This window comes from Micropterus salmoides, unplaced genomic scaffold (genome assembly GCF_014851395.1).
Source record: "Micropterus salmoides isolate LMB-PRFRI ecotype aquatic unplaced genomic scaffold, ASM1485139v1 Ms_hic_scaffold_4, whole genome shotgun sequence".
NCBI classification, from domain to species: Eukaryota; Metazoa; Chordata; class Actinopteri; order Centrarchiformes; family Centrarchidae; genus Micropterus; species Micropterus salmoides.
Window position 1 is genome coordinate 35,782,226 of NW_024043372.1, and position 16,373 is coordinate 35,798,598.

Below are 16,373 nucleotides of genomic sequence, written 5' to 3' on the forward strand. Positions count from 1 at the left end.
AGCTGTTTCACCACCACCCACAATTATTTCCTTTGTGCTTTGCATTGTGGGAGAATTGTGTGCATCAGCACACTTAAAAATTGATTGCATTTAGTATACCTACTGTCTGCTTTGAGTATACTTTACTTTGTCAATCTAGCAGCTCTGCGAGGCTGTACTTCACACAGTCACATTGGGGCTTTGAGCTAAATGGTAAAATGCTAAAACGTTCACAATGCCAATGCTAACATACTGATTTTTAGCAGCTATAGTGTTAACCATGTTGAACCATAGTTTGAAATGTTAGCAAGCTGACATTTGCAAATTAGTAATTAACACAAAATACAGCTGAGGCTGATGGGAATGTCATTAGTTTTGCAGGTATTTGATCATAAACCAAAGTACTGGACAAATAAAAAGTTTGACCTGATGATGGAGTTACATATTAGCCAGAACATTAACAAGAGACAAATCTTCAGGTGATGTTTTTTTAAATTAGTTCTTGATGACATGATGGGATCATTTGAGCCCAGTTTAAGTTTTTTATTTGAGGTCATAAAAATGTTTTATTACGACTAGTTCAGTCTTTGTTTAAGTTTGTTTGGGGCTCCTTGGTGTCTTTGTGTTGACTCTGTGTCTGCCTGCGTGTTGATTCATGGAGTGAAGGGAGTGGAGGTGAAGGGTGTGACTCTGACACACACTGCATCATACCATCCAGGTGGGACAGTGTTTATAAAGCCGCAGTCTGGCAGCACACTCACTTCAATGCAGCAGATAACAGAGCTGACAGAGAACAGACTCCAGGTGAGTTTCACATTGAGAAATACATTCAGCTGACTTTGATTGTGTTTCATTGTTTCTGCTTGCTGATGTATTTTGTTTTCTCACCTGTTCCAGACTTTTTCATAAGAGGAACAGGACATGAGAACACTTTTACTTCTAGCTGGTAAGATTTCCTTCTTTTTGTCTTTTGCTTTAATTTTTTAAATGTTGTGTCCTCGTTCGGTTTCACAGCTTTTGTCCTGCAACTTTCACTTTAAACTTTTTCAGACCAGATGTTTACATTCATGAATCATTGGGATTTGACAGTATGCAGGTTTTCAATCCAGCGGAACACAGCAGATGATTACACTGACCGCTCCATTATCTAGCAGGAGAGCAGGAACTTACCGGAAAAGAGCTGCTGATTGGTTGGAATAGAAACCTGCATACTTTCTAGTCATGATGGCACATGTTTTAAGAGCTATTAACCCTGAAAGGATTTCACTAGTCTGCGTCTGCTTCGGGATCTTCCACCCGTATAAGAGCTTTAGGGAAAATACTGAATACTTGGATTTTTTAAACTAATATAAATAAACAAAATATTAAGTGGGTGTTAATCAGTTTTCAAATCACATATCTAAAAATTGTAGATGCTAGGACTTTGTCTAAAACACAAGGAGGCATCTTTTGTGATTACCATCTTTGGGCTTCTTCTGGTGTCATATAACAATGAGACTTGAGCTTGATTAGAGGAAAACTCTTATAAATACATAGCTGATAGAGGTTAATCAGATTGGCAACCTATCCAGGGTGTACCCCGCCTTTAGCCCGATGTCATAAGCGGTTGACGATGGATGGATGGATGAAGGTTAATCAGTCTACATTGGGTTTAGGCAAAAGATTAAAAACTGTCATGTTTATGCTTAGGTTAAGTTTAAAGATGGTTTAGTAAAAGTTTCATATGATTAAGGTGAGCGTAATAATCTGGGAGGAACTGCCTCTGTCCATAAATACTCAAGGTTTACTTTTAACAAACTGGAATCATCAACATTAATTACAATCCCATCTGTTGTCAGTAATAATAATAATAATAATAATAATAATCCTTATTTGTAGAACAACAAGTTACAAAGTGCTTTAACAAGTGTAAAGAAAAAATACAAAAAAAAAAGAAAAAAAAAGATAAGAGCATGAAAAATTAATATAAAATTAGTAAAATACAATAAAATAAAAGGGATAAAATAAAGTCAAATAAGATGGGGAAAAGCTCTCCTATAAAAGTATGTTTTAAGAAGGATATAAGAAGGATATATTTAAGAAGCATATGGTTTAATTGTGTTATCAAGTACATTTAGACAATGGTTACTGTAATATTTTGTGAAAAGGCAAATTCCATCCCACTGATGGAGAGAAACATTCATGTTAGTGGACAGTTATATCACAGCACTGTGTTCACATTTCTCTAACTATGGAGTTCAGCTGCAGGAGCCAAAACTTACTAGATGAATGGGGCTTTACTGATTTAGTAGCAACTGATTTCTTACTCTGATATTGCACATATTTTTAAGGTGGTATTGGCTCGATGGTCTCATGAGATCATTAACATATACCTATCTACCTATATCTGGTTACTAGCTAGCTAATTTGAATTAGAATACACAAGATTTCAAAAATATCATTGTGTGTTTTAGGTTTACAACATGCTATACAAATGTCATCAGAAACACACATTTTGTGTTCATCTAACATAAGAAAAAATGTTTGCATGCACTGTGGTTCAAGTGCTGGAAAAATTCGATCTGAACTTCCCTTTTCCAGACCATTATTACAGAATTGGCCCTTCTTTCCTGTTTTGGATTGCGCTTGTATGTAATGACAAATGTTAGTGTTGAATGTGAACTGGGATATATTTTTAGAAAATGCTTATTTAGTAAATACTTATAACACGTTGTGACATTATATTTGATATTGTGCTGCCTTCCTCCTAACAGCCATAGCTGCAGTATCACAGGCCCAGACGGACTGCTCTCAGGGGGCTTGTTACCCACCCATCAATGACCTGCTCCTGGGGAGGGCTCACCAGCTCCATGCCTCCTCAACCTGCGGTCTCACAGGCTCCGAGGTCTACTGTACCCCCTACCAACAGGTAAGGGAACAGTTCTGTGTTTAAAGGACATTTCATCTCTGCAGATCAAAGATGTTTTGAGATGCAAGTTTGTGTTTCACACTTTCGCAGCATCTGAGTATCAACCTCTAGAAAACCACTGTGATCAAATCTTAGTAAATCATCTTGATCAAAGGAGACTTCTCTGCAGATGAAAGTTTGTCGGATGAGCTGTTCAGTTGGAAATATGGGGGGAAATAACAAACTCAAATGCAAGCTACAGTTTGTGAGGCAGAGAAAGCAAAAGCATAAGCAGCAGCTTTAATTCTAAAATATGGATACTGGCCTTATAAAAACCCATACGCAGTGACTCCCTCAGACATCTGTGTTCACCTATGCCATGCATGGGTCTCTACGTGGGTTTTGTACCGTCAGGAGGGTAGTGATGCCGAGGTCATGGTGAACAGACGAATGTGCGGGATGGAAGCTGTGTTGATTTTGGCCAAACTGCCTGCTGTCCTTTTGTGAAACAGTCTGATTTCAGTGCCAGAGCATCATGTTGCAACTGTACTCTTTGACCAACGTCTGGACTCAGCAGCCCGTTTGTCTGATTCAAATGCTGATTTTGAAACAAGACATTAACTGTCCAGAGCAGAGGACATGTAGTGTGCAAGAGTCAAGCCTGTAATGTTGCAATTTTTTTATTTGCTAAGGAAAGGTAGAAAAGTGTCTCTAATGTGTGTATTTGAAATACAGATCAACTATTTTCAGGTATCATACTGAAGCTAGTTTTTATAAAATCCACTGAAACAAGTGGAAAATGTCCTCTTTAAAAAAAAAAGGTGTATTCCAACTTTCAGTGATTTTCATTGTGGTCTTCTATAAGATAACCTAAAACTAACAAATGACAATTTAACCCAAAAGAGCACTGGGAGACAGACAGGATCATGGGTGGGTTGATGTTGCATTCCCTTCATAGCTTCCAGCATATGTGCACTGTGTTGTATCTGCCTCAGGCTGTCAGAGATCAACGCTTTCCCTTATTTATTTATTTCTTACCTGCGCCGCACCTTGTCCAGACAGGGAGGGGCAGGAACAGTCAGCTTTATCTCAGAGCTGACACATAGAATCAAACACAACCGCATGCATGACTACCAACAAAGACGAGAGCCGTCAAAGCCATCGTAGAGAACAAATCAGATCTTGTTGGGTATGCTTCATCATATTGTCAGATTCTGTAACAAGTAAGTGAAAAAAACAAATGAAGAAATTATAATCTAAGCCTCTTTAGCAGACCTGCTGTAGTGTTGATCAGTCTAGAGTTACCATGTCCTTGAATCTTTAAATAGTAACTTCTACTAACTAATTTTATCATAATGTCCACTACAGACTGTATATCCTGACTGAGGAGGAAATACATGTTCAGTTGATGTCAGCTGGCAATGACTAAATGCAATCGGGGTGTGTTTGCAAGTGTGCTGGAAGTGACACACCACAGTGCCAGAAGCCCCTGACCATTGTAGAAAAAAGCTCCCACACTGAATCACTTATAATCTAAAGAAGAATCTCGTGTTGTACTGGGGTAACTGAGGTGAAGTAGTGGTAAAACTGACATAAACACACCCAAGTTTTTGAGTGGGTTCAATCTTTGTCCCGTGAGATTAGATAAGATTGACTTTTGCAATGAGAAAAAGATAAACACATTTAAAATGGAATGCACTGAAGATGAAGTGAGCTAATGTGGTCATTGCTGAATGATTCATGGCATTAATGGCAGTCATCATATTTTAACAGTTTACACTTGTGCTTGTGGAAACAGTTTTAAAATGGAGCTTTGCTGTTCCTTTTTTGTTGCAGAGCGATAATGTCAACAGTTTAACAAGCGCATATTGGGTATTTAGACTAGGGCAGGCAATGTTGGAGAAACTGTCAAAAGACTGGTAGCTTTTGAAAGTATCCAATTCAGGACTCCCTTTAAAGCCAGGTCCCCAAAACACACGTTCATGCGAGTCATGAGTGCACGGGCAGATTGCATGCAGGTGGCAGGTAGGTGTGAATTATTGAAACTGTAGGATCCAGCACTTTTGTGAAGTCCCCCAACTTTATCGAAATGAAAGGAAACTGGAAACAATTTCATGTTTAAAGATGTGCTTCACTTTAGTTTGTAACAGGACTTTGCAGAGTAATATGGCCTTTTAGCCAAGACCTGACCTCTGCCCTGTCCATAGTGCAGTTACAATTTCTGTTGTAAATTTGCATCCTGATGTGGGTGAGCATGTTGAGACACATAGCTGGAGAAGAAACATTATCAAGGCCTTTATGTTGTAACAATCAGCAACCCTTTTCCCTTCAGGGAAAGCAGACATGGTGTGTGTGCCAGACTGGCAGCCATGCCCAGAGTACCCTGTGTGGAGGGGGAGCTAATAAATATTGACTGGTGAAAGCAGCTGCCGAGTTGTCAGTGATTTGAGCACTTGTGTGGGGAATTATGCGAGTACATACATTCACAAACATACTGGGTGACTTCATAAACAGCATGTAGCTCATCAGAGGTGGGATAACAGATCTATTACTGTAAACATTAACGCTAAATTTCACCTAAAAATTAAAATGTGAGAATTATCTCCTCGCTTTTATATAATTCAATACACTGATAAAAGGTGTGAGTTTGTTTGTGCGCATACATAAGACAAGTGCTATGACTGAGTCAGGGGTCAGTAGACAGTCACTAAAGACCTCATTCTTTGGATCAATTTTGAATCTTTAAAGTTATATTTAACATCTACAATTGTTGAATGAGTCTGAATTTGACCAACTTTTGTTATCAGGTGGACAAATTAGGGTTGTATTTCACGGATTTGTTTTCCTTGTGATCAAGTTCCACTGGTGTCAGGACATGTTACTTTACTAAAGATGGTCAGGTTTAAACATGGGCAGCACATGTTTCCTTCCTCATCCATCTGTCGTTGGGGCAAAGTTTCCCTCCCAGTTGTTGACCAGTTCAATCAAAACACAACTGTCATCAGGCTTCCCATCTGAGGCATATTGATTTTCTGTCCCTCTGGTGAATGTGTGACCTGCTCAGTGGCACAGCTTATCTACCTGGTATAGCAGGGAGGCAGAGACAAATTTAGAAGTTAGTTTAGAAGTCCATGGGTCAGTTACCGGGACAAATACTCGACACAGTTCCATAATGTAAGGGGCTGCAGTGTGCGTGAGCAAGTTGAGGACCCGAACACAAGATACCGGAGCTGAGCAGGCAGAGTTCAGTGATTTATTAAAACAAAGCGAGCACACCTACAGGCAGTGGCCAGAACAAAAAAACAAAAAGGGCACGGAGTACATAGACCCAAACGAAGGCAGAAACACAGGGTAGGATCATGGAACGCAGGAAGACAGAGCAAGACAGCTTCACGCAACAACCACAAGAATTCGACACAGACTGAACAGAGCACAGCCATTAAATAATAGGGCTAACGAGCAGGGAGGGAGTCAACAGGGGAAAGACATGAGGGACACATCAGACAAGCTAGACATACTACAAAATAAACCAGGAAGTAAAGCATGCGACAAAAGACCAGGACAGAAGTAACACAAAACCACAGCATGCATGCATAACAGACAAAACCTAAACAAGAACCCAGAACTAGAACCCAGAGGCGGGGGAGTGAACACAACATAACAGGGCAGGGCAAGACACCTGAAACTAAGATTAAACAGAACACCAGACAAATCCAAAATAAATCAAGAACTAAGTCACAGAACTGAAATGCAGGACCGAGAAGTAAGACAAGAAAACAGAATGAGAACCAAACACAAAATCCTCACAACAATAAACAAGGCAAAACAATACAACACACAAGACACGGAACGAAGACAAGACCAAAATCCTTAAATCACAACACATACATACATTTACCAAAGATTACACTGCAACAAACTGCACGAAAGTCCAGTGTTACTGATTTGTTTTGTGTTCTTTGTTCCTTAGAGGAGAATGAAGTGTTGTCCATGTGACTCCAGGAACCCAAACGGTCAGCTGGCCCACACGGTCCAGGATGTGTTGTCCACTTCTGGACCAGATAGATGGTGGCAGTCCAGGAAAGGTGGGCAAAGAGAGAAAGAGAGAGTGAAAGTGTGAAAGAGAGAGCAAAGCAGGAGTGAATTGGTACGTTTGAAAGTAAACCTTGCTATAGAGCCATTTATTTAGCTATCCGAGCTCTTTCCATTTGCTCTTCCATTTTCAGTCAGTAGAGGCATATTCTGAGCTGTCCTCAGCAGCAGAGGATTGTATTGTATTAAAAACAAGTCAACATCAAATCTCTCAAATCCAAATTAATAGAAGTCAAATCAAGGTATGTTTTTGTACCTGTTAAAAACAGCGAGCCTTAGTCATATGTAGTGTACCTGATGGAAATACTGTTTTGCTGGTTTGTCCTATAGAGGTGAATCCAGTCACTCTCCAGTTGGACCTCAACAACCTGTTCCAGCTTGACAACCTAGTGCTCAGCTTCAAGGTATGATACAGTCTGGATCACATGAGTATCCATGAATCTGTTCACTCATCATTTCAGATTAAAGTTTGATGAATGTTTTGTCCTTATATGGTGTATTTGCATTCTTACAAACTGTATTTGTATGTTCCTCACACACAATAATAATTTTAAAGCAGAAATATTTTCTTTTTTCATCTTTTCTGCTTTGCAGGGTCCTCGCCCCAGTGTCTTTGTTATAGAGAAGACGCTGGATAACGGCAGGACGTGGCAGCCTGCTCTCTACTTGGCTACAGACTGTCAAAGATCTTTTCCTGGCATTCCCACCAGTACACCTCTTTCCCTGGATGAAACATACTGCTACACACTGCCCCCTACTGGAGGAAACCCCTACCAAGATCACATAGTAAGGACAAACAATCTGTTGTCAGATACTATTTTACCTCGTCTTCAGTCAAGACTAATTATTAGATTACATTTTTTTTGCCTGATTATGAAGTACTATTTGCAGGACAAACACCATCAGTAACACTATTTAAGTATTTCTTATAATTACTTTAAAGGAAACAATGAGCAGCCTATTTGCTTTTTTATTTCTCTTTTTTTTGTTTCTCTTCTATAACTGAAGCATATTCTGAAATGTCCTCCAGAGGACCACATTTCTTGTGCAGCAGAAAACAAACTCAGTTTAAGCTGATCTTAAACTTTACTTTTTATACAATATTATTTATTATATTATTTTTGCATTTTTGCACCTTAAAAAAATTCTCTTTCTCTAATTTATCAGTTGTCATTTTTAAAGGTAACACAGACATAATGTATAAGACTCACACATAACACACGTGACAGTTCGAACCTGTTAAAGCCTTGTGTGGCATCAAAAAGAGCTTTGAAAGTAGATAACTACTATGTGGATAACAGTATTGTGCAAGAGAAAAACATGCTGTGATGGAGACAAACATTATGAAATCTTCTGTATAAAAATATTTACATTTTGCACATTTCTGTTCTCCAGATCCAGTTTAGTCCTTTGCGTCAGTATGCTTATGTCCCAGCTCCCAACAGCCAAAAAATTGAAGGTGCGTCTCTGTGAATAACTTCCCAAATCATGACAGATGCAGTATAGACCTGGTTTAAGTTTGCAGCCTGCTGACTGACGGCTGTCTCATCCACAGAAGTGTCTGGGTTAACGGGACTGAGGGTGAGGCTGACTGAGCTCGGCGATGTGCCACATGTACCAGGCAGAGCTCTCAGTAGGTTTTTCGCCCTAAAAGAAATGAGAGTAATGGGCAGCTGTATGTGCCATGGACATGCCAACCGATGCCTGCCAGAAGTCTACAACAACCCACTGTCCAACACCATAGAGGTATGTATGCACTTTTGATTTATTTTGATTTTTTTCCTATTGCTTCCAGTTTTTTCCTAAACCAGGCTCAACATATCCTGGACCTACAGTGTCTCTGTACTGGACGCTCAGATATGAGACTGACACTTACCAGACAGTCTGTTGAACAACATTGTGCTGAATGCGATATACTGAAATAAGCATTTTATTCTGCCTCCGCACTGCGACCAGGAGGCCCTTTTTCTGCTTAAGGCCCCAAAAACCCGCCCCTGACATTGATCCTCATGCATGTTCAAATTTGGCTCAAAAGATACTGTAAATTCAGCAGAGAACCTTCACCAGGGTAACATGAGAGAGATAATAAACTGGTGGCAACAGTTTTGTTTCTTGACCTTCCTCTGATCTTTAAAGGATCATTTCTATATTTTTAAACCTGAGCCCTATTTTCACATATTTTATTATTGAAATGACTAGTAGGTACCAAATGATTTGGGATCCGTGCAGTAGCTGCAACATATTTCTTTGGGGCAATTGCACCTGTCAAAATTACATCCACAAGTGACTCCCGATAATACTCTGTTTTTAACCAGATGTCTCCATAATGGTGGTTCGCTGCTGCCAGCTGAAGCCACCTACTCCACGGAATCCAAAACGTTTTGGACTAGTCATTTCTTAGTCTTTAATCTAATTAAACATCCCTTCATGGGCCTGATTTTTCTGTGTCTCTTTGCAGGTGAATCCTCAGGTAAATCCTCAGTGTGACTGCCAGCATAACACAGCAGGGGTGAACTGTGAGCGTTGCGCTGATCTCTACAATGATCTGCCCTGGAGACCTGCAGAGGAAGGCAACACTCACACCTGCAAACGTAAGACTCAGTAAATAAAGTTGACCTCTAGTGTAACCCAGATTTCTGAAGGCAACACCAAGCTGAGTGTGAAAGACTTGGACAAAATACATACCAGAATACACTTCTCTGTGAGCCACAATATCTAATGAATGCAATAATGCCTCTAAAATTTGCCACCAATAAATACCCACATTACAAAAAGTGGTAGTAAAGCTGAAACTGAACTTCTTCTGGAAAAAAAACTAGTGACTATTAATTATTAATGCCTCAATCATGTCAGAGCTCAACTATAGTAAAGGTTAAATTGACCCACGGTGCTGGCCAACCTATATATCATAGTTTTTCTTTTGTTATTTTTTGTCTGTAAAGTGTCCTTGGGATAGGTGAAATGCCCTTTTTTAAATGAGTAACCCACACGGTGTATACTGTGCACTAACCCCTTTGCTGTCTCCTCAGGCTGTGAGTGCAACAACCACGCCCAACGCTGTCACTTTGACCAGGCGTTGTACGAGGCCAGTGGGCGGAGGAGTGGAGGTGTGTGTGAGGGTTGCATGCACCACACCACAGGACCCAAGTGTGATCAGTGTGCCCCAGGTTACCAGCCGAACCCCAGCAGCCGCATGGACCGTCCGGATGCCTGCACGCGTAAGTGGTTCATTGGTGAAATGAAAGGAACTGTGACATGCAGGATAAGAAGTTCAACTTCAAAAAGCGACATTTTCACGTAGAAATAACCAAGTTTGTGTTGCCGCTAGGCTGTATCTGCAGTTCTGAGGGGACAGTGAATGGGGGCCGCTGTGACGACAGCACAGGCTCGTGTCAGTGTAAAGTGAACGTTGAAGGTCCCCGCTGTGACCGCTGTAAGAGAGGCTACTATGGCCTGAGCGCCTCCAACCCTCTGGGCTGCTCCAGTGAGTCAACCAACTCCTTCACATCATTCTTTCTAACACCACAGTCTTCTTTTTTCAGCTCTGGCGGTTTTCAGCTTAGCTTGGTCGCAGGGAATGAATGTTAAATACAAAATTACACCTAATCCCAAAAGTATTTAGGTGTGTGGAAATGTTTATATTAAAGTTGACCAGTATGTGTTTTTGCAAATAAATGCTAATGCTAATATTTGTTACATTAAATCTATAAATCAAACTTAACCGCATTTCATGATCTTTGGATTTGATGAACAAGCTATTACATGTTTACATCATCTTTTTTGTGGCTTCATACTGAAACTCTCTTTATACTAGCACTGTTACTTCCACTAATACTATGGTAACGCATAGCTTGATCAAACACTGATGTTACCCCTGCTGTCCAGGATGTTCCTGTTCTCCAGAAGGGTCACTGTCAGATATCTGTGACCCAGTGACCGGCCAGTGTCCCTGTCGTCCCCACTTCCATGGCCAGACCTGTGAAGCGTGTTCAAAAGGCTACTGGAACCCATTCCTGTCAGGACGCTGCGAACCTTGCGGCTGTGACCCCACCAGGTCATACAGTGATATTTGTGACCAGGTATGACCTCTATAGCTCTGGGAGGGATGGCATTTCCCGCAATGTGGGTGTGTTCCATCAACAAAATGGCAAATACAAGGCTCGATAAAATTTCAGTGCTCTGTAAATTCTATTAAATGGTTCAGGTACATGAAACATTTTAGTAATTCCATATCAGTAATTAGTAACAAAAACTTTGTAGCCATCCAGCTTGTGTTTGTCCTCACTAGTAATTACACTAAAATGAATTCTGTTTCCTTCTTTTCAGGTGACCGGTCAGTGTCATTGCAGACCAAGCTTTGGGGGCCGAACGTGTACTGAGTGCCCAGAGAATACATACGGAAACCCTCTCATAGGCTGCCAACGTGAGTCGGACCTCTTTGATTACTCCATTTATTGCTGAGGAGAAGAAGAATTGCTGTGTTGGGTTGTTTAGTTTAGTTTGCTGTTGAGAATTCTCTAACTTCATACTAATTGTCCATGACTGAGGTACTAGGTGCAGCAGTAAGACCTTTTAAAAAATCAACATTTAAGTGCTTGAAAATGTTTTTCTTGTCTTCTGATCGTCTTGTCTCTTCCTCTGCAGCGTGCCGGTGTGATGCTGAGGGAACTCTTTCAGATGTTTGCGACAAGCAGACAGGGGCCTGTTTGTGCCGGCCGGGAATCACCGGGGCTCGCTGTGACTCCTGCAGTCGAGGGCACTGTGACTCCTTCCCTGCCTGCGAGACATGTCCCTCCTGCTTCTTCACCCTGGACGCCCAGAGACAGAACCTCAGCTTAGCTCTGGAGAGACTGTCTACCAGCGTCCCTTCTCGTCCTGGAGGTGATGGTGATCTTGGAAACTTCGGGCCCCGCATCCGCGCCCTTGAGGCCAGCCTGAACCTGATCCGGGACTCCATCACCCTTCCACTCAGTACTGCCAGACAGATTGATGACGCTCTGTCCCAACTTGACAAGCTGAGGTGGGGGACTGCTGAGATAGTCAGAGGAGATCTTTGTTTTAATGGTTTTGATATCATCTCTTTATAAAGCTTACTCTGTCATGTCTTCACCTTATTCTCACTCTTGGATGAAAGCTCACTGATGCCCAGTTGAACAACTCCTGTTTTGTTTTACAGGGACCAGGTGGACATGGTTAACAATGACCTTTCACCCCTGAAGAAAACCCCTGGTCTGGACTCAGAGCTGGACAAACTGCAAGCTCTGCTGCTCAGCCTCACTGTGCAGTACAACGCCAAGAAAGACGCAACGGAGAACTCTGGCAATGCAGGTCAGAGACAAAGATATACCAGTCACCGCTATAGTCATTGATCATTGATTGCAGATTTAAATTTGACGCATACTTATATCGGTTTGAACAGAATGTCTGACTAAACCATCTCCACCATTTTTGTTTCTCACTTTCTGATATGGTAGCAGCATAAAATGAACTCATGTTGAGTGTTTTTGTCTTATTCAGAAGGATTTTCTGCCATCAAGAAAGCCTATGATGAGTCTACAGATGCGGCAAAGAAAGTGGATGACAGTGGAAACACAGTGAAGGAGTCAGCCAATGCTAGAGAAAAGACTATAAACCTTCAAAATGAAGTACAGCAGCCAACACCAGAGATCTGGACAAACTGAACCAGAGCATGGCCTCCCGACCTGACCTCACTCCTGCTGCCAAACAGGTAACTACCAGGCCTCATTTCATTAACGTGATGCTGTGACGTTTCATTTAGCAGGGAGAAAGATCACAGTGTGTTTGGTGGGATGATGAAAATGAATTTGGTGTAAATCTAACACATGAACACAGGAAGAAGCTGAAGCATTTTTTAAATCTTGAGCCAGCATGTCTTCAACTTCCAAATCAATTTCTTTTCAGGTTGTTTATATATTTACATCTTTGCATTCATCTGCACCACCTTTTGTTTTCCTTCTCCTTGGAAAATGCAAGTTGTTCAAATGTCAATTTATCTCCTGAAGGTGGCGCTAGAGGAAAGGCCATTGGGGCATAAACTCAAAAAGGGTGTATGCCTTTCAGAGCATGAATATGATCCAGAATGTTCCTTATCCCTTTTTGTTCTAAAGGGATTAATCATGAGGGAAGCCTAGATAAACTCAGTCATTTTCATGGAAATCTGCCTGTTCGATTATTTAGATTGCTTGTGTGTGTTCCAAAAGTGAGTCTAATGGCTATTTTTGTTAAATCGGGCCACAGCTCCCGTATCTGCCCTTGAAATCCACATCAATCTGTTACTTTTCAGGTGTGTGGCAGTGTTCGTACAGAGCCCTGCACCCCTCTCCAGTGTGACGGCGGAGAGTTGTGTCCACCAAAGGGAACCCCACCTTGTAAAAAGGGGGAAAAGTGTGTGGGTGCCCTGCCTCTGAGCAAGAGGGCTGACGCTGATGCTAAGGATGTGAAAGAGCGACTGGATAAGCTCACTGGGAAGATCACAGAGGCTGCAGAGAAGGTATACACATTTCACTTCTGATAGCTCCACCGGCACATCTCTGTAACTCTACTACAAAAGCATGAGCAATTTTAGATTTTTATGTAGGATAATTTAGATAATTCTCCAGTTGTTAAAACAGTATACAGATTCTAAAGTTATTTTCAATTCCTTACAGCTCCAGAAAACACAGGAGACAACCAATCAGGTGAGACAGTCTGCAGAGAAACTGTCCAATAAGATGAAGCAGACCAGAGACGAGCTGGAAGAGGACCTAAAAGAGGCGCGTGACGTTGTAAAAGAGCTCAAAGATTTCCTGTCAGGTAAAGATTGTTTTAGTGCCGAGGGTAGATGGAGGAGTGGACTGATATGCGGAAGGAAGGTCCACTTGGTTTCTGTAATAATGATTTTGAAGGTGATGCTAAGGTCAGTCACTCATTTGCCATTTTGCCTCCAACTGTTCTGTCTGCACAGACCCGTCCTCCAACCTGACCCACATCCAGGAGGTGAGCGACTGGATCCTGAAAGCCAAACTGCCTCCCAACCTGGCTGCTCTGAAGAGGAAGCTGGAGGAGCTGAAGAATCTGGCGGCTAATCTCCCAGACAGCACGGCTGTGTTGAACAAGGCTGAGCCGCAGCTTGTCAAAGCCAGGAAACTGCTGCAGGAAGCCCAGGACGCCAGGTGGGCATACACACTCCAGGACCAGACTACTGCTACTGATACATGCTTATGGCAATAATAGTGTTTTATTAATCCCAGGATGGATATTAAAACACTTAATAAAAGCATGGACATAGTAGAACACATAGAGTAGAACACTGAATGCTGTTTTTATCAAGATCCTGCATTTTTTTCTTGCACCCATTTTTCACAGTTTCTTGGCTTTTCTTGGAATTGTACTTACTAGATTCACAAAATCCACATTTTTACAACAAGGCCTTGTGCATAGAATCTAGAAAGATCCTTTCTCTGATTGCACATTCACAGGGACACTGCACTGGGCGTAAAGGCCGACGTGGACGGGTTGCTGACAGGCTTCGGCACGGCGGAGGGCTTACTCTCTGACCTGGAGGACAAGCTGCAGAACAGCATGGATCTCATAGACAACTTGAACTACAACCTAACTGAGGTAGGCAGCATGGATACATCAAACAACGGATGACATGGTATTGTGGTATAATTTATTCCAATAAAAGCTGCTTGGCAAGAGTTTTAGAGTGGTTCACTTTACGCAGGCCAAAAACCAGCTGAGCCCAGCAGAGAAGGCTCTTGATGATGTCTCGACACTGATAAAGCCAATGAAACCTCAACTGGACGAGCTCAAAGACCTGCTGGAGAATGGAGACCAGCAGGCCCAGGATGCACAGGAAGATGCAGACAAAGCTGAGGATGAAGCAGCTGCTGCAAACGAGGTGAGAGTGTAGCTATTTTATTTTGAAAAATGTATATTTACTTTAACAATCTTCAGTGTCTTAAACTGAAGAGATGCGGGGGTGGGGGGTTGCCAGAAGAACTTAGTCAACACTTCTGAATCTAGTATTAATATACTAGAACACTGAAAATAAGCTGAAGCATTTCATTGGCGAGGTATGTTTATAATTGTAAGGAAAGGTAAGTCATGGCCCTTTTGCAGTGCATTTCATTTGCAAATGTCTGCATATAGGGTAAGTCAACGGCACGTCTTCATAAATGTACCAATACAAGTATGTGTGTGTGTGTGTGTTTGCAGGACCTGTTGTCTTTAAAGAAGCAGCTGGATCGTCTTAAAGACGAGGCCGCAGCCGGTGGGTCCGATAATGAAGCTGGGCCCGTGGAGGATCGACTGGCGAAGCTGCAGCAGGATGCTGTAGCCCTGGTCAACACCACTGACAACATGATGAATGCTTTGGAAGGTAATAAATCAAAAACACAAAACCACAATTCTGTAAAAACATTTTTTTTAATTAATGTCAGTTACTGTCTTAAAAAAAAAGTCCTTGAATCCTCCGGGGGAAAGAAGATGTTCAATCTTAGAACTTTAAGAACAACTTCTAGGTGTGAACCTGAGATGCTTAATAAAACAGCTAATCTTTTCCTCTCTGCTTCTGACTTGACAATTGCCTACTGCCTCAGAGGTTAAAAGTAGGCACAATCCGCATCATGTGTAAAATCCAGTTGTAGATGTGTCTAAATTGACTCAGGTCGCCCAGAACTCTCTGAAAAGTGACCTTTGTGTCATCAGTTGGAGCTCTGGTCCTGTGAGGAGATTTGGAGTGTTATTTATCAGATCCCAGGTCACTTCCAGTCCTCTTATCTTTTTCCAGGAAAGGCAGATTCCCTCAGGGGGCTGCAGGACGAGGTCCTTCAAAAGTCAACACAGCTTGAAGGACTTGATGCTAAGCTGAAAGACCTTTTGGCAGCACTTCGAAAGAAAGCCCTCGACCTCAGCACCTGCCAGGGCTGAAAGCCACCCAGCTGCCCTCTGAGCAGCTTCTGCTGCTGCTGTCTCTACAACTCATGTCTACACCATTCACACCTTCAACTGGCCAAAAAGTTTTCAGTTTGGAGAATTCCTCCCTAACTCTGGAATTTTGCAATAACAAGAACATTGATCCTCTACAATTGTGGGAATTGTTCAAAATCCTTATCTGGGGTTGAATGAGATAAGATGTAAATGACTGCTCGTCACTGTAAATAACTTCAAAGTGTAGTGATAAGCAACATTGTCAATATAGGGGGGTGCACTATTTAATTATCAGAAATCCACATTGTGCGTAAAAACCTTTTGAAAGCACCAATAGTATCACATTATATAGGCACATATCACTATTTAAAAATGTTATATATTTTATATATCAAAACATTGTGATATTGTGAGTTTGTCTTTATAATTGTCATCATTTAGCATCTAGAAAAAGGCCACAGCCAACACAAACCATATTTAT

The 16,373-nt window shown here is 41.6% G+C and overlaps 1 pseudogene; it reads left to right on the top strand.

Moving 5' to 3' along the window:
* Positions 1–680: 680 nt before the first annotated feature.
* LOC119886712 lies at positions 681–16,373 on the top strand (annotated as a pseudogene).